Source organism: Vicugna pacos, chromosome 5 (assembly GCF_048564905.1).
Source record: "Vicugna pacos chromosome 5, VicPac4, whole genome shotgun sequence".
Lineage (NCBI taxonomy): Eukaryota > Metazoa > Chordata > Mammalia > Artiodactyla > Camelidae > Vicugna > Vicugna pacos.
The window spans coordinates 52,422,895-52,446,418 of NC_132991.1; the positions used below are offsets into that span (position 1 = coordinate 52,422,895).

The 23,524-nt window shown below is 37.3% G+C and overlaps 1 long non-coding RNA gene and 1 other non-coding gene across 4 annotated transcripts in view; one reads left to right on the plus strand and one right to left on the minus strand.

The window, feature by feature from the left end:
* The window catches only part of LOC102539917 (uncharacterized), a 136,923-nt gene that overhangs the window by 51,766 nt on the left and 61,633 nt on the right, over positions 1 to 23,524 (minus strand). The window lies entirely within an intron of this gene.
* LOC140696631 (uncharacterized) lies at positions 10,640 to 21,626 on the plus strand. Its single transcript, XR_012073136.1, has 3 exons — positions 10,640 to 10,701; positions 11,328 to 11,410; positions 21,502 to 21,626. It is a non-coding gene; the product is annotated as an uncharacterized lncRNA (long non-coding RNA).

Consider the following 23,524-nt stretch of genomic DNA (forward strand, 5'->3'; position numbering starts at 1 on the left):
TGGTGAACCTGAGTGAGTAAAATACTCCCTGGAGAAAAAACTGCTCACTGTATAAGGTAGGCGTATTCATTTCTTTCAAGGCAACAGGATACATTTAACAGCAAGGAAAAGAGAGTTTACTAAATATATCCTGAGTAAGACTCTTTGGTGGTTTGTTGTTTTTCAGGCTCAGTTTCTTGGCTTCTAAAATCTGTCCCCTAGAAAGAGGGTAGTCCAAAAGCTGAAACTGATCAAGAACCCAAATTCTGTTCATGAAGTCTTCCCAGTGAAGGGAATGGACAGAAATGTAATTCAGATTTTAGTAAGCAGTCTAGAATGATTTTTAGATAAACTATAAGGCTATCACTGACTTGCCCTTATAAAATTTAATTACTCTCAGACAAAGCAAGTTCTTCCTAATTAGATTTGCAATGGAAAAATAAAAACACAGTAAATTAACAAAGGAAAGTATTCTCCAGACAATAAAAGCCACTGAAATTAAATGTTGTACTTATGGAATGGTCTGGAACAGGTACTAAACTAAACAAAGGAACTTCAGTGTGGTAATGGTAGGAGGAAGGTGGCCAAAGAGAAGAATACTGTGTTATCAAGCCTCTGGTCAGTGCCTGAGACTCTAGAGGAGACTAAAGAATAAAACCAGAGTGTTAGAAGAAGCCCTCGGTTATCTGCATTTACCCCATTATACACAGATGAGGATGCTGAGGCCCCATGTAGTAAAGTCACTTGTCCAAGGACACAGAGCATGATAATGTGATAACTGGGGCATACGCTGGTCCTCTCCTTCATTGTTAGGTAATTTATGCTATTAGGCACTGTCTTCCTTTTTTTATGTGGAAGGAGGAAATTTCTAATCGTACAAATATTTAAGATTATTATGTAGACTGTCAATAAAATACCTTATCAAATATGCAACATAGCCATTTAAAATGGACTCCTTCTACAAATAATGTCAGAATTAGTAATGCATGGGGAATATTGTCTTAAGTAATCCAAAGCCAAAAATTTTAGGAAGTTTTCCTAGGAGAGAATATCTAATATTTAAATAGGAAGGTTAGGACAATATTGCCATCCAGCTTCAACCATCAAATTATCTAAGTATTTAAGAATATGTTGGGGAACCAAAGAAGATACACAGATGGCAGACAAGAAGAAGAAAAGGCACTCAACATCATTAATCACGAGGTAATTAAAAATCAAAGAATAATGAGATTCTACTACACACCTATTAGAATGGCTAAACTCCAAAAAATTAACAATGCTTATTGCTGGTGAGGATGTAGAAAAAGGAGCTCCACTGATTGCTGGTAGGAATACAAAATGGTTCAGCCATTATGGAAGGCAATTTCTTACAAAGTTAAACAGAGTTTTACAATATGATCCAGCAACTATGCTCCAAGGTATTTACCCAACTGATTTGATAAGGTATGTCCATCCAAAAATGTACATGTGAATATTTGGAGCAGCTTTATTCAAAATCACCAAAAACTGGAACCAACCAAGACATTCTTCAATAGGTGAACATATCGACAGTGTATTTCCAAAGAGTATATGATAGAAAGCAGAGGTGGTGGGGAGGAGGAGAGAAACTTCACAGTGGAAACACCTGACAAACACCACTTCAGCCAGGTGATCAAGGTCAACACCAAGAGTGATTTCAATGTACTGCTAGTGCTCTTGACATGATGTGATGAAAACGACACTTTATCTGGGTGGTCTTCTTGCCCAAAACATGTTAACTCCAGTCTCATCATGAGAAAAACACTAGTCAAGGACATTCTATAAAATATCTGACCAGTATTCCTCAAAACTGTCAAGGTCACCAAAACAAGGAAAGTCTTAGAAACTGTCACAGCCAAGAGGAGCCTAAGGAAATATAATGATTAAATGAAATGTGATATCATGTATGGAATCCTAAAACAGGAAAAGGCCATTAGAAAACTAAAGAAATCTGAATAAAGTATGGACTTTGTTAATTATAATGTGTCCATATTGGTTCATTAATAGTGTCAAATGTACCATCCCTTATTATTACTAATGGGGGAACCTGGGTGTAGGGGTATATGGAAACTTTCTGTACTATCTTCACAACTTTTCTTTAAAACTGTCCTAAAAAAAAAGTACATTTTTAAAAAAAGTGTTAAGCCTAAGAATAGCAGTGAATTTCACATGATTTCAGGAGAAATAATGAGATAGGTGTTCCACAATTTCCAGAATCACAGGACTGACCATCCTCATCTTGCCAAAAGTTTTAAAGTAATGTTTTTGAGGTAGAGGGGTACGAATTGCTTTAATAGAAACATCCTGTTTTAAAATATGGAATGAATTGGGAAACACTGTTTATTTTACTTTAATTTTAGAAGGTATTTCTATCATAAAAAAGCAATGCATTTTTAACAGGGTTCCACTTCACACTGATAACTAACCGGCAGCCAGGGAGCAGATTAAAACAGCAGAATCTTGATGCTCCCTAAAATGCTAAATACTAACAAGAGGATCTCTCTCTCTCTCAGATTTTTCCAACTAAAACTCTTTCTGAAATGCATATATTTTAAATATATACAATTGTTCACATCATCCAGCTTGTAAATTCTTCATTTCTTTTGCTTCTCTCCCCCTCATTCCCTCTTGCCAATCTCTCATTAGATGGAAAAAATTATCTTTATAGGATAGAAAGAAAAAGATACAGAATATCAGAAGTATTGTCCAAGATGTGCCTTTTAGATTGTCTGTAGATCTGATTTCTATATGATGTTTCATCTGCTACTCAATGCAGCATCACTCAGCCGTATTCTATATTTCCAGATGTCCAGAATTGAGAAGAATAAAGATTGTTAGCAGAAAGCAGTCTTGGCAAGTAGACGGTGCATGGTCAGAAGTCTTCTGTCCCGTGTTTCATTCTGAGTGAGTCACAGGCTTGCTTGTGGCTTTAGGTTTGCAGGCCTCTCCAAAGATTCGTGTGAACTGTGTGCTCAGAACTGAGGCTGACTTCCAGGGTGAGCTGGTCATCAGGGTGCTGCATCCAATAAGGGACTTTATCACCTTAGAGGGGGATGAATCATCGGTACCATTTCCTCCCACACCTGGGTCCTGCTTAGAGTCCTTGGCCCCAAACACTCCTTTTATAGGCTCTTACAAGAGTGTGAGAATCAGTGGCAAAGCCTTGGGCCATTTAATGAATTTACAATGTGTTTGAGAGCAAGAAAAACAAAGAGGTTTTTACAAAAGCTGGGCCAATCTGTAACTGCAGTTCTGGTCAAATTCCAGCAAACCTAAACTAGATGGCACACATACTAATTATTCTATAGTTTCAATACTCTCAATCAACAAGGAACAGAGTGACTGCTGAGTGCACAAGAAAACAAAATTGTCTTTTACTTTCTACTCTTCTCTCTGTATTTCCTTGCGCATATGCTGTATGTCAGTGTTTTAAGTATACTATTCTTCAAAAACTTGGGCTAGCCTATTTGCATATCACTTTCTCAACATCTTCTAGACCACCAATCACACTAATGCCACAGGAAAAGTTTGCTGTAGTGTTTGTGTGTGTGTGAAGAGGGAGCAGTTTATTTCATAAGTCAATATAAAGAAAAGGCTCTTATTTTTGTTGAGACAATTTCAGCACTTTTGGTTAAAGGTGGGGGCAGTTGCCAGAGTAAGGGGCCCATTCCTGTCTAAAATGAGAAATTTAACTTCCCAACAAAGTCAGACAGGAAAAGTTATGATGAAGGGCTGGCTTACTAGGCAGAGAGCCCATGGGGCTCACCTGGAAGGCGGGCTGTGCTTTACCTCTGTAGAGAGCCTGAGCTGAGCAAGGCAGCAAGCAGTTTTCTTGTGGAAGAAGCGGGGTATGTGGGAGGGTCGGGGGTCAGGGCAGTGGAGTGAATGGTAAGTGTGCGTGGTCATTCCCCTGCTTCATGAGTCTTCACTTTTGTATTATTCGAAAAGGGCAGCAAAATTTAGAATAGTAAAAATAAACTGACACCTATATTAGTTTGCTAAGGCTGCCATAACAAAGCACCACAAATGAGGTGGCTTAGAACAAGAGCAGCTTATTGTCTCAAAGTTCTGGAGGCTGGAAGCCTGAAATCAAAGTGTCAACAGGGCCAACTTCCCCCTGAGGGTGCTGGGGAAGGATCTGTTCCAGCCTTCTCTCCTACCTAAGGTAGTTCCTTAGTTTATGGTAATATAAGTCCAGTCTTCACCTGGTATATTTCCTGTGCCAGCTTCTTTGTCCAACTTTCCCCTTTGTATAAAGGCACCAGTCATATTAGGGTCCCACCCTACTCCAGTACAACGTTGTCTTAACTAATTACATCTGCAACAACCGGTCACATTCTGAAATGCTAGTGATTAGGACTCCAACATATGAATTTGGAAAGGGAACACAATTCAACCCATAACATCATGAAACTATATACAGGGATTTGGCAATTGTTATGAAAAGAGCTATTCTTGATGAGTCTCTGTGCTGGGAGCCTTCTGTCTTTGACTTGTGAAATAATCAAACTGGTCTTCTGGCCTAGAACATGTTGAAATCATAACAATGGCATAGACTTGGACTTGTATTCATTATAAGTATTTTCAAAAGTAAATTGTCTTTTTAGAAATAACTTGTTTATGAAAATACTCATCTTCTTACTTCAACATGCCTGCCATTTTCTTTATTGTACTTCCAAAATGCTCTCTGTAGAATTCTCCATCCTGCTTTTCTCTCTGACCTAGTGAAATCCTTGAGGAATGGTCAATGGAAGAGACTAGGTATATGCTAATTTTATAATAGTAAAGGTATTTAGAATTAAGTTATCTTACTATTTTTGATGCTTTTATCCTTGCTGAATCTCTGCATTTCTTAAAACTTCGATGAAAATAATAATTTTAGTTGTTTGATATGACAGAGAACATTTCAGAATTAATCCTGGATTGAATTAGAAGTTCAGGAGCTGCTATTATATGTAATAAACTCCAAATCTGATCCTATACAAGTTTCAACAGTACCAAGTTACTTTTATTCTGAAAAATGAAGCCATCAATGATTTCCCCTAGTTAACATTCGTATTGTTAATTAACAATAGAATGTAACACACAAAAAGGAAAAGTAAGGGCTGGGCAAAAGCGTTCAACTGTTACTTTTTAAAGAAAACAGGACCTGAGTAGGAAGTGAATAATGCTTTTCAGTTTTTAAACCTCACGGTAAACCCAGGATTCTATACTTTACCTCGCTGACAGGAGGAGTCTGAGAACTGTGATATTCTCCAGATCACATAACAGATGCAGTGATAATTTGAAGCCTTAGACATTTGGCAAAGTTGAGGTTTTATGACAAGGTATTCTGGCAGAAGAGAGAAGACCCTAATCAGCAAGGTATCTTTGTTAACCTTTAATGCACTGTCCTTTTGGATCCCATGAGGTTATTTTAATAGCTACATCATTTGTTTAGATCATTTCAGGTCTACGACTTGATGTATTTCCAAAAGGACCTTCAAGGCTTTCCTTATTTACCTTCCAAATGAGTTGAGAAGAAACATAGATATATGACGGAAAGTCTTTTGTTGTTTGCAAACCTCCTGTGTGCCCCTTTCTATAAGAAACTAGAGTCGTCTCATTGTATCCATGGCAGTTTGGTCCCAGGATCACCCACAGACATAAAAATCCACAGATTCTCAAGTCCCTGATATAAAAAGGCACGGTGTTGTCGGCTGGCTGAATCTGCGGGTTCCACATCTGTGGATTTAACCAAGGGGCCGACTCTACTTAGTATCTGAGGTTATTCTTTCAATAATACATACTAAAGCATTGTCCACGGATGCCACACTTCCCTTTGGAGGTTCTGAATGTGGGGTGGCTGTGTGAAATAAGATGGTATCTGACCTTGTGGCCTGGACTTGCCCTTTCCTGGTTTTTGCACAATTGAGGGGCTGTGAGGTAAAGGGAGGGCCACGATGAAGTACATAAGTCCTGGGGAGGCTGGTTAGGTTGGGTCTGACCCTGGCTGCCCAAAGTTTGCAGGGCTGTCATGTGACCTACTTCTCCATGCGAGGTCCCAGGGGAGCCCGGCATCTACCTGCCTCACATACAGATCTCAGGGTGGAGAGAGGAGGGTGTGAATTTGGCCAGGGCATTTGGTCAGGGTGTTCCTCTTCCACTCTGAGGTGAGATCAGTGAAGCTCCAAGTCATCTGTAATCACAGTGGGTGTCAGAGAGAAAGCAAGGATCTGGTAGTTCTTAGGAGTTTCAGTGTTATGAGCAAACTGCTGAGCTCGGTGCCCTCCCACCTGGCCGTCAGTCTGAGCACTCTTTCCTCCTGCAGCCAGCTTCCCCAGAGGACCTGGGCTGTGGGCCACTAAGGAAGAGTTTGCCGAATATACTCATTTCCTTTCAGCTATTTGTTCTCTAGGAGCCCAGCATTTCTGAAGTCACTAAAACTTCACAATCTGGAAACTATCACACACTTTTATTTCTGCTTCTCTCTTCATTACAGGGGTAAGAAAGCACTAGACTTGGAGGGTTTTACCTCCTTGGCATTTGCTGCTTAGACCTCATTATGTAGTAAAAGCAAAGAGTACAGAGGAAGGATCTATCAAGAAAGAGAACAGGAACAGTATTATTAGGTATTAGCCACTACTATGGGTTTCCTTTGTGCCAGACATTGAGTTAAGCTCTGTACAGGTATTACCTTAGTCAGCCTTTGTAATAGCCGGAGGAGGTAGGTTTGAGGGGTTAGGTGTCTGCTGGGTCATACAGTTCTTTAGCAGTAGACTGGGATTCAGACCTAGGACTGTCTGGTTACAGAGTCAAGCTCATAAAAACTTTGCTCTGTTGGCTGCCATACTTTGCCTCCCCCGTTCGGTTTGGATGGAGACAGAATTATGGGAGGAAAATGAATGATTACAAATCATCGAGGTGAGTAACAAGTGGTTAGAATGTGTATACCTTCTACTTATTGGCTGTAAATTGCTACTTGCTAGAGTCCTGGCTTGTGATTGCTCACTACCATGGTTCATGAGTGAACTTGGATACATCTAGCCTGGAGAATGTAGCTTTTGGTGAATGAAAATGTGAGAGAGAAAGACCTTAGGCTGGTTTCCTGGCTCAAGACTTCCTGAGATAGGTAGCCTTCAACACCTGGTCAGCTTCCCTACTGTGCACTTCTAGATCAAAGCCCACAGGGCTTCTGTGCAGAATAGGCTGGTTCATTAGCATCTGCTCATTGGCTGTAGGTTTGGGTGCTTATACTCTGCCCTTCAGCATCCACAACTGATTTTTCTACCCTGAAGTCTGGAGTCCGAAAGACATGAGCTGGTACTGAACTCCGGCAATGAACTCTGACTCGATCTGGCTATAGGCACAAAAGCAAATCTACAATTTGGGAACTGAATGCTGTGCAAAACAGGATTGACCAGCCACTATATTACAAGTGGGAATGAAATGTGGATGCCCTGAGATTATCTGGACCTCTGTCTTCCCTTAGAGAAAAGTGATTTGTATATGTAAAGTACACTTTCATTAGACAGTGACATAAATATGCTTTGAAAATACAGAATGAAAAATACAAACCACAGTTTCCTTATTCAAAGACAAACACTGTAATAAGTCTATTAATATTGTCTTTTTTTCTAGTTTTATAAGAGAGGTGTGTGTTTGTGTGTCTTATGTAAAATATATTAATATTTGTGCTCCAAACTAGGCCCTTCATAAATATTTGTTGAGTAAATTTAAAAATAACATTTAATTAGACTCTAAGAGCTATTTTTCAGAGGATTTTTTCAGTGAACAATTACAGTGCTATATCCATAATAAGATATAAATTTCATAATAAAATTATTGACTTTGAATCCAAATGCCATCCTGACAGTAATATGGCACCAATAACTCCACATTATTGAAAGAATGTTAATACGATCAGGCCAAGGCAAGTGGAGGGTATAGCTCAGTGGTAGAGCATGTGCTTGGCGTGTGTAAGGTCCTGGGTTCAATCTCCAGTACCTCCGTTAAGGGGTTAAAAAAGTATGGTCATTTCAATCAGGTGTTATTGTTCCTTATGACTTCTCTGATGTGCTGAATATTTGGCCTGTTAACAGTAAAAAATAATAATAATTGCTCATATTCACTGAATGCTTAGCATATGTCAGGAAAAAGTTCTAATTGCTCTCCACTTATTATTTCATTTAACACTCAAAACAGCAGTAGGATTACCTACATGTCACAGAGGAAGACAGTAAAGTATTTTTCCCCTGGTTACACAGTGAATTAGTAGTGGAACTGGGATATAAATCTAGGCCCAAACCTTTTGAATTTTACTATTACACTCAACCAGAACAATCTTCCAGTCTTACTATACCACAATTTCCCTTTTTGAATTTTTCACTTTGATTTATCATAAGTCAACCTGAGCATACTTACAAGAGATCTTTTCAATAAGTATATAATTGATAGATACATTTACCAACCTATGTGTTATATTTAATATATTTTGCCAACAATTATCAGAAAATATGACTCAAGCTGGCTTAAATCAGTGGTTCTCAAACTTTAGCCTGCTTCAGAATCACCCGGGGGGCTTCTTAAAGCACACATTGCTGAGCCCTACCCGACGCTTCTAGTTCCACAGGTTCAATGTAGGACTCTAGAATGTGCATTTCTTGTAAGTTCCCAGGTGAGGCTGATGCTCTTGGTCTTGCACCATACCTTGAGAAAATTCATTGACCTCAGAAGTCAAGATTCAGACCTTACTTACATTGGCTTCATCCAATTTCTCTAGCTCTGCTTCTCTGTGTCTTTCTTAGCTGTTACCTACTCTGTGTATCTGCCTACCCCTCAAACAGTACCAAGATGACTACAGCAGTTTTAAGCCTTGACTCTATGCACAAAAAATATCCAAGAAAAGAGAACCCAGCTCTTTGAGGGATTTGGAAATTTCTTTACCAAAGTCTTCAGGAAATTTCTTTGGGTCTTAACCTAAATTAGATCATTCTTGACCAAATTCTAATAGTTTGAAGATTGGCTTAGGTCTGTGTTCCTGAACCAGTCACAGTCAAGAAGCATGGGATGGCATGCACCTAAGATTAATCAAGAACTACCCTGGAACTGCGGGAATTTTAGTCTTTAAATGAAGGAAGAGAACTTGGCTTTGGTGCCTGCATTCCCAGCAGGGTGAAGAAAGGCTTAACTTAAAAAATTTATTTTCTCTCTACCCTCTTCTTTCTCTCTCCTAGTCTTTGCAAAGGAGAGTGTCAGACCTTTCTGAAATTGTTTCTGTTTTAAATTGAGTATCATTTTTTAACATTAACTTTGTATTGAGTCCTTTTTGAAAGACTAACATAATAAATGCAAGATATTTTTTTCTTTCTTTTTCCTTTTTTTTGTTTTTATTCTTTTTCTTTTTTTTTTTCATTTGTTAAATGCAGTCTTTTTGATTCAAAAAAAGAGGAAGAGAACTTTGCTATTTTATTTTCCTTTCAATTGTTTTGGTTCAAAGTATAAAAAAGATATTTAAAAAGTCACCTTTCAGGAGAAATCTTCAGAATCTATCCTTGGAAAATTGTAGACCATAAAATTTTACTTTCCCAGCCCAACCTTAAAGCTAATATTTTAAGTCTGCATATTAATAACAATTTAACAATATTTACAATGATAGAACATTCACATATTTTTAAACAGTGGCTTTAACACATAATACTGAACAAGATTTTTCTCCTAAATAAAAGTTTCATTGTAGTTATAAAGAGGATGACATTAATTTATTGAGTGTCTGAGATATGCCAGAAGCTCTATTTCACATGCATTATCTAATTTTCTCCACTTGGCAATTCTAATAATTAGGTAATATTATTATCTATGCTTTTCAGATAGGAATTAAACAGTGTCTATATTATAATTGTATATAACAATATGTTGTCTAGTCTAATTTAAATGAGTGTAATAATGTATTTTTATACTATAACTATATAATACTTACCCCTGTATAATACATACTACTAATTTGTTTGAGAAATTCTCTCTATGAGGTGCATGTCAAAAGTAGTAACTAATTGTTAAGGGGACCGTGCTGATTTATGTAGTTATTTTCATATCTGATTTAATTAAATGTAAGGGTATATTTAATTGTTTATTATGTATAAGACATCATGCACAAAAAAATACAGTGTATCTACATTTAGGTAACTATATATATTATATATCTTTGCATATCTATCTATATATCTAGAGAGAGAAATAAAGATAATCTCCATAAACCACTTAATATAATGCCTAAATCATAGTAAGTACCCTATAATTTTAGCTTTTATTGGTATTTTTATTTAACTTTAATATAACAGATATTTATTGAGGAGCTGTTAGCTGTGAAGCATTGTGCAAGGAAATGAGTACACATTCACATACAAAGACATTAAACACCAGCTCCTTTAACATGGGCTGCTCTTGATATACTCATTACAGAGGTAATTTCTCAAGCAAATTAGTCAAAGTAACTTGTTTCTTGATAACAGCACAGGGAATTAAGGCTGCCAAAAGCAACACTGTGTTTCAAAGGCTTCCAGGTTCTCTGTAACAAAGGCTGAGTAAGCCATGACTCATAATCGGGAAACTTCTATTTGAGGCCCTGATTATCTCTCTTCATCTCTGGGGTGTAGGGTGTGGGAAAGACTGGTAGCAGTGGGCAGCGGGCAGGGAGGAGTTCCGCTCGGTTTCCAGTGCTACAGAGTGAGTGAGAAGCACACAGTGAAAGTTTCCCTGGAGTAGTATTTTCTTATTCAATAGAGCCCCTGAGATGTGTATGCAGAGGTCTGAAAACATATTCAGGACAATGGAGCTGTGTTAGAATTTATGATCTATTCTGTGTCTGTGGTTGAGTCAGTCAAGCCTCATCACCTGGGGGCAAACTAGATTCTGTCTTGAGCCAGCCACTCTGGATTGCTGGCTGCTTCAGTCTGTGTGTTTTATTTATTTACTTTAGGTGGAGGGAGTAAGTTTTCAAGGTTCAATTCTGAAACTGCACATAATGTAATTGAAAGAGAAGGGTTTTCCAATTGCCTAGAAATGGTTTAAATTATGGTTGTCATGTCCTGGTTGTGTGGCTTTAAGCAATGCCTTCATATTTCTATACCATGATGTCCTGTCTTTTAAAATAATGGTATTATTTATCTACCTAGTGGATTTGTTGTGAACAATAAATTAGACTGCAAATGAAAACGAGTCATCACAACTGGCACACACCAGACTTTCAAAAATTTTAAAAAATGAAGCATTTTTTAAAAATCTAGCAAGTTGGTGTTATGCTAAATGCTCATTGTTTCTAGGAAAACCATATAACATAATTTATATTCCAGAGACATGTTTGAGAGCGAAAGGATCAGTAATAATTAGCCCACGACAACAGGCCAAACAAGGACTGTCCTGAGCAAATCTGAAGGTAAACTCATTCGAATTATAATCATGTTGCTTTGTTGATGGGGCTCAAGGGAGGAGTCAGAACTCTCAACATCAACTTCACAATCATTTGAATTTTTTATTGTTTTTGGCCCAAGGTTCCTCTGAGATGCTTTATGGTTATTTATCATGGGATCAAGCACATACAACATAATCCGTGGTCAGCAGTAGAGTAGAAAAACGAAAGTGTAGATCAGGGTTTCCTTCTTCCTCTATTCTACCCACTTTCCCCAAAAAGCTGAAGAAAACCTAGGTCTACTTCTTACCCAGGCAACCACTCCAATGCTTAGAACCAATAATTGCACTCACCCTACACATCACAGAGATGTCCTTGGAGTTAGTGGGTTAAGAGTAGGGAGAAGACTTTTCATAAATTTTGTTTTGGAATCCTGTACCTTAAGCTTGTCATGACTTGGAAAGAATGTCCTCCTTTTTGTTGTTCTTGCAGCCAAAATATACTTTGATGATGTATTTGATGGCATCAAGAAATTAACTAAATTTGGAGGTAGTGAAATGTGGTCATACACCCTGCTTTAAATTCCTAGTAGATATGGAAAAAATAATAGTTCTGCTATGCACCTGAGAAAAGGTTTTTTAAAAAACTGAAGAATAGTTGATTTACAATGCTATGTTAGTTTCTGGTGTACAGCAATAGTGATTCAGTCATACACATATGTATACATATGTATGCATATTCTTTTCATATTCTTTCTCATTATAGGTTATTAAAAGATATTGAATATAGCTCCCTGTGCTATACAGTAGGACCTTGTTGTTTATCTATTTTGTATATAGTAGTTTGTATCTCTGCTAATCTCAAATTCTCAATTTATCCCTACCCCTTCCCCTTTCCTCTTTGGTAACTATAAGTTTGTTTACTATGTCTGTGAGTCTGTTTCTGTTTTCAAATAAGTTCATTTGTGTCTTTTTTTAGGTTCCATATGTAAGTGGTATCATGTGGTATTCGTCTTCTCTGTCTGACTTACTTCACTTAGTATGAATAATCTCTAGGTCCATCCATGTTGCTGCAAATGGCATTATTTTATTCTTTTTGTGGCTGAGTAGTATTCCATTGTGTGTGTGTGTGTGTGTGTGTGTGTGTACCACAACTTCTTTATCCAATCATCTGTCAATGGATATTTAGGTTGTTTCCATGTCTTGGCTATTGTAAATAGTGCTGCAATAAACACTGGGGTGCATGTATCTTTTCAAAGAGTTTTCTCTGGATATATCCCCAGGAGTAGGATTGTTAGATCATACAGTAAGTCTATTTTCAGTTTTTTAAGGAATCTCCATACTATTTTCCATAGTGGCTGCACCACATTACATTCCCACCAACAGTGTAGGAGGATTCTCTTTTCTTCACACCCTCTCCAGTATGTACTGCTTGTGGACTTTTTAATGATGCCCACTCTGACCAATGTGAGGTGATAACCTCATTGTGGTTTTGATTTGTATTTCTCTGATAATTAGTGATATTGGGCAGGAAAGATTATTTTTTAAACCGAGGATAAAATGGAGAAATGTGCCAATTTTAAATGCCTTTACATTTTATAAACTTCCATTTTTAAACATGGAAGACATGTAAATGTATAACACATATGTAAAAAGTTTTGACATTGCCTATTTTTTATTTTGAAGACTAATTCTGAACAGACTTAACTGTCTTAACAAACTGTCTTCGCTGTTAAATCTGGATTTTTCTAAGAAACCAAGGCAGGCACTTTGAATCCTGATCCAAGAAACTGTCTAGGCGCTACCATCCACATAAGGGGAAGGAGGTCTAGAGGGAGTTAACTCCAGATCTTCAATTACAAAAGGCTGAGTGCTGCTTTGCTGACAACTGGCAAGATTCCTGTTTACAAAAGTGCATCTGGGCAGATTCTTTATTTGTTTATTCATTCATAAGAACTTACTATGTTCCTGCTAGTGCCATGTTCAAGGCCAGATGCTGGGGATTCAAGTAATGTCACTGCCATCCCAAGCTTAAAGTCCACTGAGGTAATAACATTGCTATGAGTAATTATTATAAACTGAAACAAGTATTAAGGCTAGTGGAAGTTCAAGGCACTATGGGAATCTATAGCAATCTAGGGTTCAAGTATGTGGTTTGTTAAGCTGAGCAGGAATGGCCATTTTATGATGCAGGTGATGTCCAAGGTACAAGAGACAATCTGTGAGGGATGGGAAGAGAGCGCATGGTGTAAGGGTCTGAAAATAGACTCGTTTGGCTAAAATAAAGATACTTAGACAATATTATGGATGCTTTTATAAGTCATATTAGGAGTTCAGACTTTATCCAGTAGATAGCTGGAAAGCTATTGAGAGGTTTTATGCGAAAGGTTAACATGATCTGATACGCATTTTATAGAGAGAATTCTGGCTATGAGAGACCAGTTAAAGACTGATACAGTGGTCAAGATCAAAATTAATAGCAATTTGTATAAAGATGTTGCCAGTGGATATCAGGAAATTTAGGGAGTATTAACAGGATTTGGTGATTAATTGGACATAGGGAGTGAAGTAAAAGGTGCCTAGGTTTTTGGCTTAGGAACCTGAGTAGATGATGATGCCCTTAAATGACATGGGAAATATTTAAGGAGAAAAAGTCGATTTGCAGGGTCATGATACTGAGTTCCACTTCAGGCAAGCTGAGTTTGAAATATCCTTGATACATTCAAGTGGAGATGTCAAGCAGAAAGCAGTTCACACGAATCAGGAGCTCAGCAGAGAGCACAGTGAACCGTATTTAGAGACTTTGGGCTCATCAGTATATAAATGGTCTTTGAAGCCCTAGGATGAGACACCCTGAAGAAATATGCTAGAAGGACAGAAGAGAAGGGTCAAGGATAGGCTTTTATGGAACATCATCTTGTAAAGGAGAGGGAGGGCTGCTCTTGGATTTCTCTGGCAAAAAATGAGCTTTCAACAGGCCTCAGAAAACAGGCAACATGTGACCACAATCTAACTTGTGATGTTAAGATAAAGTGTCTGACATTACATTCTGGGTTAGAGTGTCAGTTGCTATCTAAATATAGTTTTAAAGGCAGATTCCAACTCAAGTAAAACATCTCTTGAGCTTCTCTGGATGTGAAGAGAACTCACAGCCTGACTATCTCACAGATGTTATTACAGTTCCTTTGCTTTTCCTTCCCTTCTTTGGTAATGCACCATCCAGGACATGCTTCCCTGGTAACATGCCAGGCATGAGCAGCTAGAAGACAGCCCTCATTTTATTCTTAGATAATATTCTCATATTATAGAAAAAGGAAGTTTTACAATAAGGGTAGCTGGAAAATAAAGTATCTGCTTACCCCAGCCATAAGCTATAATTAGGAAGGCCAGAAATACCCTAAGTAGTAATTCAACACTCATTTTTCTCAGGAATCTCATAAAACTTAATTAAGGAATGCAAGGATCCTGATAAAAATTTGTAAATGTACACTGACTATGAAATCAATGCTCCTGTTTTCTTCTTTGTGTTTCCAGTCGACATCACGTCTACTTATACATGGTTTCTCTTTATTTTAAGAGATAAATCTTCAAATCATGGCATATTAAATCTGAAAGGATTCAAGAGAGCCTCTAACCCAAGCTGTCTGTCCACTGGCCCCTTGTCAACTTTATAGACGAGGAAAATGAGATCCAGGGATGATGGTACTTAGAACTTACATTTGCATGTTGCTATATACTTAAATAACATTGTTTACATTGAAGAGAATATCATTTGATTACACTGGTTAAGATCCGAGGCCCTTGGAATTGACTGTCTGGGTTTCAATCCAGCTCCATACAAGCCTTGGGCAACTTACTTAACCTCTCACTTTCTTAGTTAACTATGGTATCTCCTCAGGGGTGTTGATAGGTAATTTTCCATAGGTCTCTCCTGCTTCTGCCTGTCTTTCAAGCAGAGACTACCTTTGCTCTATTGAACTATCTTTTCAAATATGTTAATATAGACAACAGCCTTGAAAGACAGACATAGTGTCTACCACCAGAGCAAAGGACAGGTTTGCTCACTGTCCAGCAAAGTAATGTCATTGTCTCCAGCCAGCATAGTACTCAACGGTGAAAAACTCAAAAGCTTCCCACTAAAATCTGGGACAAGACAAGGATGCCCACTATCACCACTCCTATTCAACATAGTCTTGGAAGTCCTAGCCACAGCAATCAGGCAAGAGAAAGAAATAAAAGGGATCCAAATTGGAAAAGAAGAGGTAAAAATGTCACTATATGCAGATGACATGTCACTATATATAGAAAACCCTAAAAGGTCCACACAAAAACTACTAGAGCTGATCGAAGAATTCAGCAAGGTAGCAGGTTACAAGATTAATGTTCAAAAATCAGTTGCATTTCTTTACACTAACGATGAAGCAACATAAAAAGAGAGTAAAGAAACAATCCTTTTTAAAATAGCACCCAAAGTAATAAAATACCTAGGAAGAAATCTAACCAAGGAGGTGAAAGAATTATGCACAGAAAACTATAAACCACTGATGAAGGAAATTAAAGAAGACTTTAAAAAATGGAAAGCTATCCCATGCTCTTGGATTGGAAGAATCAATATTGTTAAAATGGTCACACTGCCCAAGGCAATCTACAGATTTAATGCAATCCCTATCAAATTACCCAGGACATATTTTACAGAACTAGAACAAATCATAATAAAATTCATATGGAACCATCAAAGACCTAGAATTGCCAAAGCATTACTGAAGAGAAAGAAAGAGACTGGAGGAATAACTCTCCCAGACTTCAGACAATACTACAGAGCTACAGTCATCAAGACAGCATGGTATTGGTACAAAAACAGACATATAGACCAATGGAACAGAATAGAGAGCCCAGAAATGAACCCACAAACTTTTGGTCAACTCATCTTCGACAAAGGAGGCAAGAATATATAATGGAATAAAGACAGTCTCTTCAGCAAATGGTGTTGGGAAAACTGGACAGCCAAATGTAAATCAGTGAAGCTAGAACACTCCCTTACACCATACACAAAAATAAACTCAAAATGGATCAAAGACTTAAACATAAGACAAGATACAATAAACCTCTTGGAAGGAAATATAGGCAAAACATTATCTGACACATATCTCAAAAATGTTCTCCTAGAACAGTCTACTCAAGCAATAGAAATAAAAGCAAGAAAAAACAAATGGGACCTAATGAAACTTACAAGCTTCTACACAGCAAAGGAAACCATAAGTAAAACAAAAAGACAACCTACGGAATGCGAGAAAATTTTTGCAAATGAAACCGACAAAGGCTTGATCTCCAGAATATATAAGCAGCTCATATGACTTAATAAGAAGCAACTAAACAACCCAATCCAAAAATGGGCAAAAGACCTAAACAAGCAATTCTCCAAGGAAGAAATACAAATGATCAATAGGCACATGAAAAAATGCTCAACAGCACTAATTATCAGAGAAATGCAAATCAAAACTACAATGAGGTATCACCTCACACCAGTCAGAATGGCCATCATTCAAAAGTCCACAAATGACAAATGCTGGAGAGGCTATGGAGAAAGGGGAACCCTCCTACACTACTGGTGGGAATGTAGTTTGGTGCAGCCACTGTGGAAAACAGTATGGAGATTCCTCAAAAGACTAGGAATAGATTTACCATATGACCCAGGAATCCCGCTCCTGGGCATATATCCAGAAGGAACCCTACTTCAGGATGACATCTGCACCCCGATGTTCATAGCAGCACTATTTACCATAGCCAAGACATGGAAACAGCCTAAATGTCCATCAACAGATGACTGGATAAAGCAGATGTGGTATATTTACACAATGGAATACTACTCAGCCATAAAAACCGACGCCATTTGCAGCAACATGGATGCCTCTGGAGAATGTCATTCTGAGTGAAGTAAGCCAGAAAGAGAAAGAAAAATACCATATGAGACCACTCATATGTGGACTCTGAAAAAAACAAACAAACAAAAACAAACGAAGCATAAATACAAAACAGAAACAGACTCATAGACAGAGAATACAAACTTGTGGTTGCCAAGGGGGCAGAGGGTGGGAAGGGATAAACGGGATTTCAAAACTGTAGAATAGATAAACAAGATTATACTGTATATCACAGGGAAATATACACAAGATCTTATGGTTGCTCACGAGAAAAAAATGTGACAATGAATATATATATATATGTTCATGTATAACTGAAAAATTGTGCTCTAAACTGGAATTTGACACAACATTGTAAAATGATTATAAATCAATAAAAAATGTTAAAAAATAATGTCGTTGTATTGAGCAATGGTGAGGTACTGTCCAGTTAGCACTGTCCAGTATAAAAGATTTGGGTTCCTTAACCTCTGGATTCCTCCTCTGTAACACAACCCATGACATGTGTAGGCATCACTTGGCTCTCAGAGAACTATGAATGCTGATACCCTGACTGTTAATATTGATGTGAGTAATACAGACCTTTGTTTCTGACTCAGGTGTCTCGTATCTTCTGCAAACATCCACGCTATTGTGGCAGGCTAATATATTAGCCTCCAACAGGGTAAAATCTCAGACCCTTCATAGTTCTTAACAAGAGATTTCTGTAAGAAATGATTAGAGCAAGTAGACATAAAGAGCCTAAAAGAGTGTCTGGCATATAAAGACTAAAAACTGAGTAAATGTTGGTGGTTAATGTTATTATATAATATGTTATACTTGCCAAATGCATATGGTTTATTTGTGGCAAAACCAGCATTAGAATCCAGATCTGCAAAAACTCACAGTTTAATATTCTCTTCACCTCTCTATTCTACCAACATTATATTTTCTGCATATTTAACTTACAAATAATGTTAGAAATAATGTAATTTAATAGGAATAATTAAGAATTTTATACCAACTTATTTGGTGAGCATGTTAAAATTATTATGGGAGAGGCAATAAATCTGGTGGTCCCAGACCCATATATAAAGCATTAAAGTATTATTTTAGAAGAGTGGCCAAAATTGTGGTAAGCTCTAATACATAGAAAAAAATAAATTTGTTCAGAAATACATTGTGAGCTAAATGTTACAAAGTTTAAAAATTCCCCAATGACAATAACATTATAGTGTGTCTACTTTCATCCCTGAAAACCCACTACTGCTTTTTGTTAAAGGCTCAAAGTAACATTTCTAAAATGTATATATTCCAGGGAAAATTTCTGAAAACAATGGCTCCCTAGTACTAATTGTTGGATTTTGAAATATTTTCCTAAGACATTTTCTACAAGTCATGGTTTAAGGATTTGGTTTCTGTATTACGACAAAAATAAAAGCAACTAATATTAAATAAATATTTGCTTTGTAGCTGACCCATACTAACTATTTTGTGTGTTTTCTTTCACTGAATCCTTACAACAATTCAAGGTGGTAGAAATTATTTGTAACTTAGTTTACTGATGAGAAAATGATGCATAGAGAAGTTAAGTAGCTTCTTTAAGTTTACATAGCTAGTAAGATCTAACAGAACAAAATGAACTCAAGTCTGATGACTAGTGACCCTGCTTCATTAAGTCTTAGTTATACTGCCATTAAACTTTGGTTGGATTTACTGAGCCTATGAATACAGTAAGATGAAACACTAAAATAAAGAAACTAGACTTTTCACTGAATAATAAAACAATTCAATAGTGTTCATTACAGACCAATAATAGCAAATCACGTATCAGTCCTACTCCTTTAATAAGCTGTTCATGGACAGCCTGGTTCTAATTGTATGCTCTTGGATGCAATGTGAAGTTTCTGAATAAATATAATTACCTGATTCAATATTAAAAGAAATACAGTTTTATAAATTATTCAGTCTTCTCCCAGAGATCCTTGATCCTTACTGTAAATACAAATATTACATGAGGATAATTAGCTTTTACAAATTTCTCTATTTCCCTCCAGCTCTTTCTGCTTCACTATTCATACACTTGAACATCGTTTTCAATGTGAGAAGGGTAAGATCAGTGTGTAATGCAACTAATATTTGAGTTACGATGTTTCCAAAAAATTCAAAGTTTTCCCCAGCATTGTCAATTCATTTTCAGTTACTTCTCTTTCTGATTCATTTAGTTCATCAGCTCTTTAAAAGCACTAGGGTCTTTTTTTCCCTACATGTCTTCTATGTTATTTTCGGAGTTCTGTTTTCTATCCTTAAGTCTGTCAAAAACATAGCAGCTCCATTTTTAAAAAGTAACATTTCACCTGTTCTTTATCTTTTGTACAGTGCACTTTATACATTTGAAAATCTGCATGACCTTCTTCATTCTGATCAGCACTTGCTGTACCAGCTTCCTCTGAAGCAAAAGGAAGTAACTAGTGTAGACAACATGATCTAGATTGGGGGACTAAATCTAGCCTGATGGCCAGCTGGAGTACTTGGCCACCTACTACATGTAATTTTAGCTAATTTTTATGTAATGTTAGGAATTTCAAAACCTCTACATGTCTCCCAATCTTCTGAACACTGACTTGCCATGAACCTTGTTCACTGTCAGTTTGGAGAGGCAGGGTCTCGTCTTTAGTTAGCCATTGGTGAAACCCCATAATCACGGATGACTGTTGCTGGAAGAACTATTTATCAACTTGGGCTCTGAGGACAGGGTATTCTACTATGTAGCATGGGAATAGAGTAAGGAAAGAGCATATCAGAGGTGAAATCTCTAACGGAGCCAAACACAGGAGAACATTATGCTCAAAAGGTCTAGAACTCTTCAGGTGATGGGAGCTTGGATGGTGTATTTGTCTCCCTATGTGTTCATCATTGGGGCGAGCACTGCGGGGATGATAAAATAAGATGTAGACTCTGCCTTTAAAAAGCTTCCCATCTAAAGGGAGTATTAATTCCACAAAACCTAGGTAGCACACTGTATATAATTATTATGTTGTATAGACAAGACTATAAAGAGTTCAAAGAAGGGATACATTAAACACTTCGGGATTACTAACAGCATTCTCTAGAGATGACACTGAAGAACTAAAGAGGAGAGGAAGCACGTAGAGTCAGAAGTGGTCAAGGAAGGAAATAGCAACACATGGACAGCACACTCCACTGGCAGAGGGGTTGCATGGAAGCCATTCCTAAAAGATTGGGCAAAAATATTTTTCAGCACAATGTGGCTTTGAGCTGGGGACATCTTAGAAGGGAGACCTGGAGTCCACAGTGGCCAAGACTCATATGAACTCTGTAGTTCAATGTCTATATTTGTAAAAACAAATTCAATGGAATTTGCTTGTTACCCTTCTAATTCATGGTGTGTTTGACTATACTTGATTATAGCAGGTATTAGGGGAGTGAGTACAGCTCAGTGGTAGAGCATGTCCTTAGCATGCACGAGGTCCTAATTACCTCCCTCCCCCCAAAAATCCAGGATTATAGCAGGTATTCTCTAAAAGTATAATCTAGAAGTACATATTAAGTGCCAATTTAGCCTGGCATTAAAAGAAACTCATAAATGCTGTTCTTGCCCAGTAGACCATTACAATGTAATATTGTAACCTAAGGAAACAGTGATAATGTGAATGTCATTGGTACATTCTTTGTAAGATAACTAAAAGGAGTGGCTTGTACTGAAATACTTGTGTTTTCAGTGACTTTTCCTTTATTTTTCACCCTTCTCAAAGTTTTAATCTCTCCTCAAACTTCCTGAGTGGATCTTGGCAAAAAATTTAGCAAACTCTGTCTAAGAGGTGGTAAAAAGAGTGGCATTTAGGGATGTGGGAAATCTTGAGTTTGGCTTCTTGGAATTCTGACGAGATACTGCTTTAAGGAGGAAAGGCCAACTCTATTCTTGGAAACATTTCACAGATAACTGCCAATGGCATTTATGTTACAACAGAACTAAATAACTCAGTTGGTTAGAAGGAGTATTTCAAACAAATAAAAACTAAAGGATTCAGGGAATTTTGATCTTTTTCTCTCTCGGAGAAGTCACTGCCCACATTGTGATACAGAGGAATCTACTCTTAATCAAAAACAAAACAAAACAAAATTTTGCCTCATATCATGAAGTGAAAAATTGTAAGAACCAGAGCCAGCTCCTCTCACTTTTGACTTGTTAATGTAGAATTTTGGATAACCTCTGGATTCAGTGCAATGAAGAATCATCTGGTGTAGTGAAGTCTACAGCAAGAACAGACTTGACTTGGAAATAACTTACAGAGAGTCATCTACAGTTTTAACTTTGGAGGTAAATGATGTATGATGTTATTGCTTGTTCTATTTGTTATCTGGGTTTTTTGTTAGAGAAAACTGATGGTGAATAAGAATGTCTTTATTATGAAAGCTTTGGTATTATTAATCTAACTGACTGGGTCTTGGAATTTTATGACACCTGTTCTTGTTTTGAATATGTGTATTCATTTAAAGCCTACTTGGGAATTTAGGACTATTGTTCTTTAGGGTACTTTGAAGAAAATATCATTGTATGAATCCATGAAAGGTATTAACATAGCTAATATCTTGGCTGCTTTATGAATAGTTATGTTTTATGAATACTTATATTTTATGAATGTACAAGGCTGTCTGATTTATTTTTTCCATTTTATTTTGTGAAGTAGAGATTTCCGTATTGAAAAGTGTAAGACTACAAAGATTAGAGAAACATATCAAGGAAGAAGGATGTTCCAATGATTCAGTTTCTCTAGACATTAAAGAGGTGATGCGCCAGACAGTTCCTGGAACGTGGCTACAGCTTTGATATATTGTTTTCAATTGATGACATGGTTGCCCAAAACAGTCAGAAGTGAACACTGGATGTGAAAAGTAAATAAAGTCTGAAAGAGCGGCTTGTGCTGTAGCATTTAACATTCTTTCTCTGTCGGCACTGATCCAGCTTGTTTTAAGGCCTACAGTATGATGAAGTGTCAGAAAGAGGGACTATGGAGCGTCCGAGCATGGGAAAAGAGAACAGAAAGATGAGGTCTGAAGTGGGAGTGAGGCTCAGAGTTGGAAGCTAAAGTGTACTTTGTCAGTTAACTACTTGGGAAAGTGGTATAATCTGTGGGACTAAACAAACAAACAAACAAAAATAAATAAAGTAGAACTGGAGTCTAGAGATGTGGATCCAAATTGCATATACCATTGACTTCTCCAATTTCACCTCTGTATTCCCAGCTCATGGCCAGGAAAGAGTCCTGAGGGTATCTGATCGTTACTTACTCACCTTGGAAGCTGGATCTCTGAGGATGTAAAGCAGTGACTGTCTCCTGATACTATATATCCCTAAACTGTTTGCTTCCTTTTTTTTGGTCTCTGGTAGGGTGAAGGGGCCATATCTGTGGTAAGGTTAGCTGTTCTAGGATTTCTACAAATGGGTAATTATTGTTATCAACTATCATTAAAACCTAATAAAGAATTCCTTTGGGCAGAGCTTTTGGAAAACCAGATTCTAACGTCAGCCTCATAATTAATGGGCTATGTGAAATGTTGTGTAACAGTCTATGTGAGTCTCAACTGCCTCTTTTAGTAAATAAATCCATCTCTATTGATATCCTGATGTTAACATTAAATGAGACCATATATATGCAACACTTTGAGAGGAATAAGGGATGCAATCTATTTCTGAGCCGTACAATTTATTTTACGCTAAGCATGGCAAAGAGCCTCAGCCAAGCACCTATGTGCAAACTCTAAAGCATATCTCGTGAGAAAAGTAAATCTTAAGGCTTGGTGCCTCTGTTTGTTAGTGGGCGGTGCAGGGGAGGGAGGAGGAATGCAGTAAATGGGATTGGGACTGACAGTGAAGAAGACCAAGGATTCTTCGCATATGAGTCTATTAAACATCACCTAGAATTGTACTTCTGATTTCTACGTTAAAATAAAGTGAATCTTCAAGGAGACCTTTCTTCCTTATGATAGATATTTCTGTCAGTGTTTTTTTTCTCCCTTATTTGCTTACTAACTAGTTGAGGATAAAAGCAGTGTCTCATATCTTTTACATGTATTAACACACAGCATAGAGCTTTGCACATATCCATCAAAAAACATCCAGTGAGTAGATATTATCTGTTGATTTTCCCGCTATTATATGGAGATGAAGCTCTGTTCACATGTCATTTTATTATCAGCTGTGGCAGCAGATAATAAAA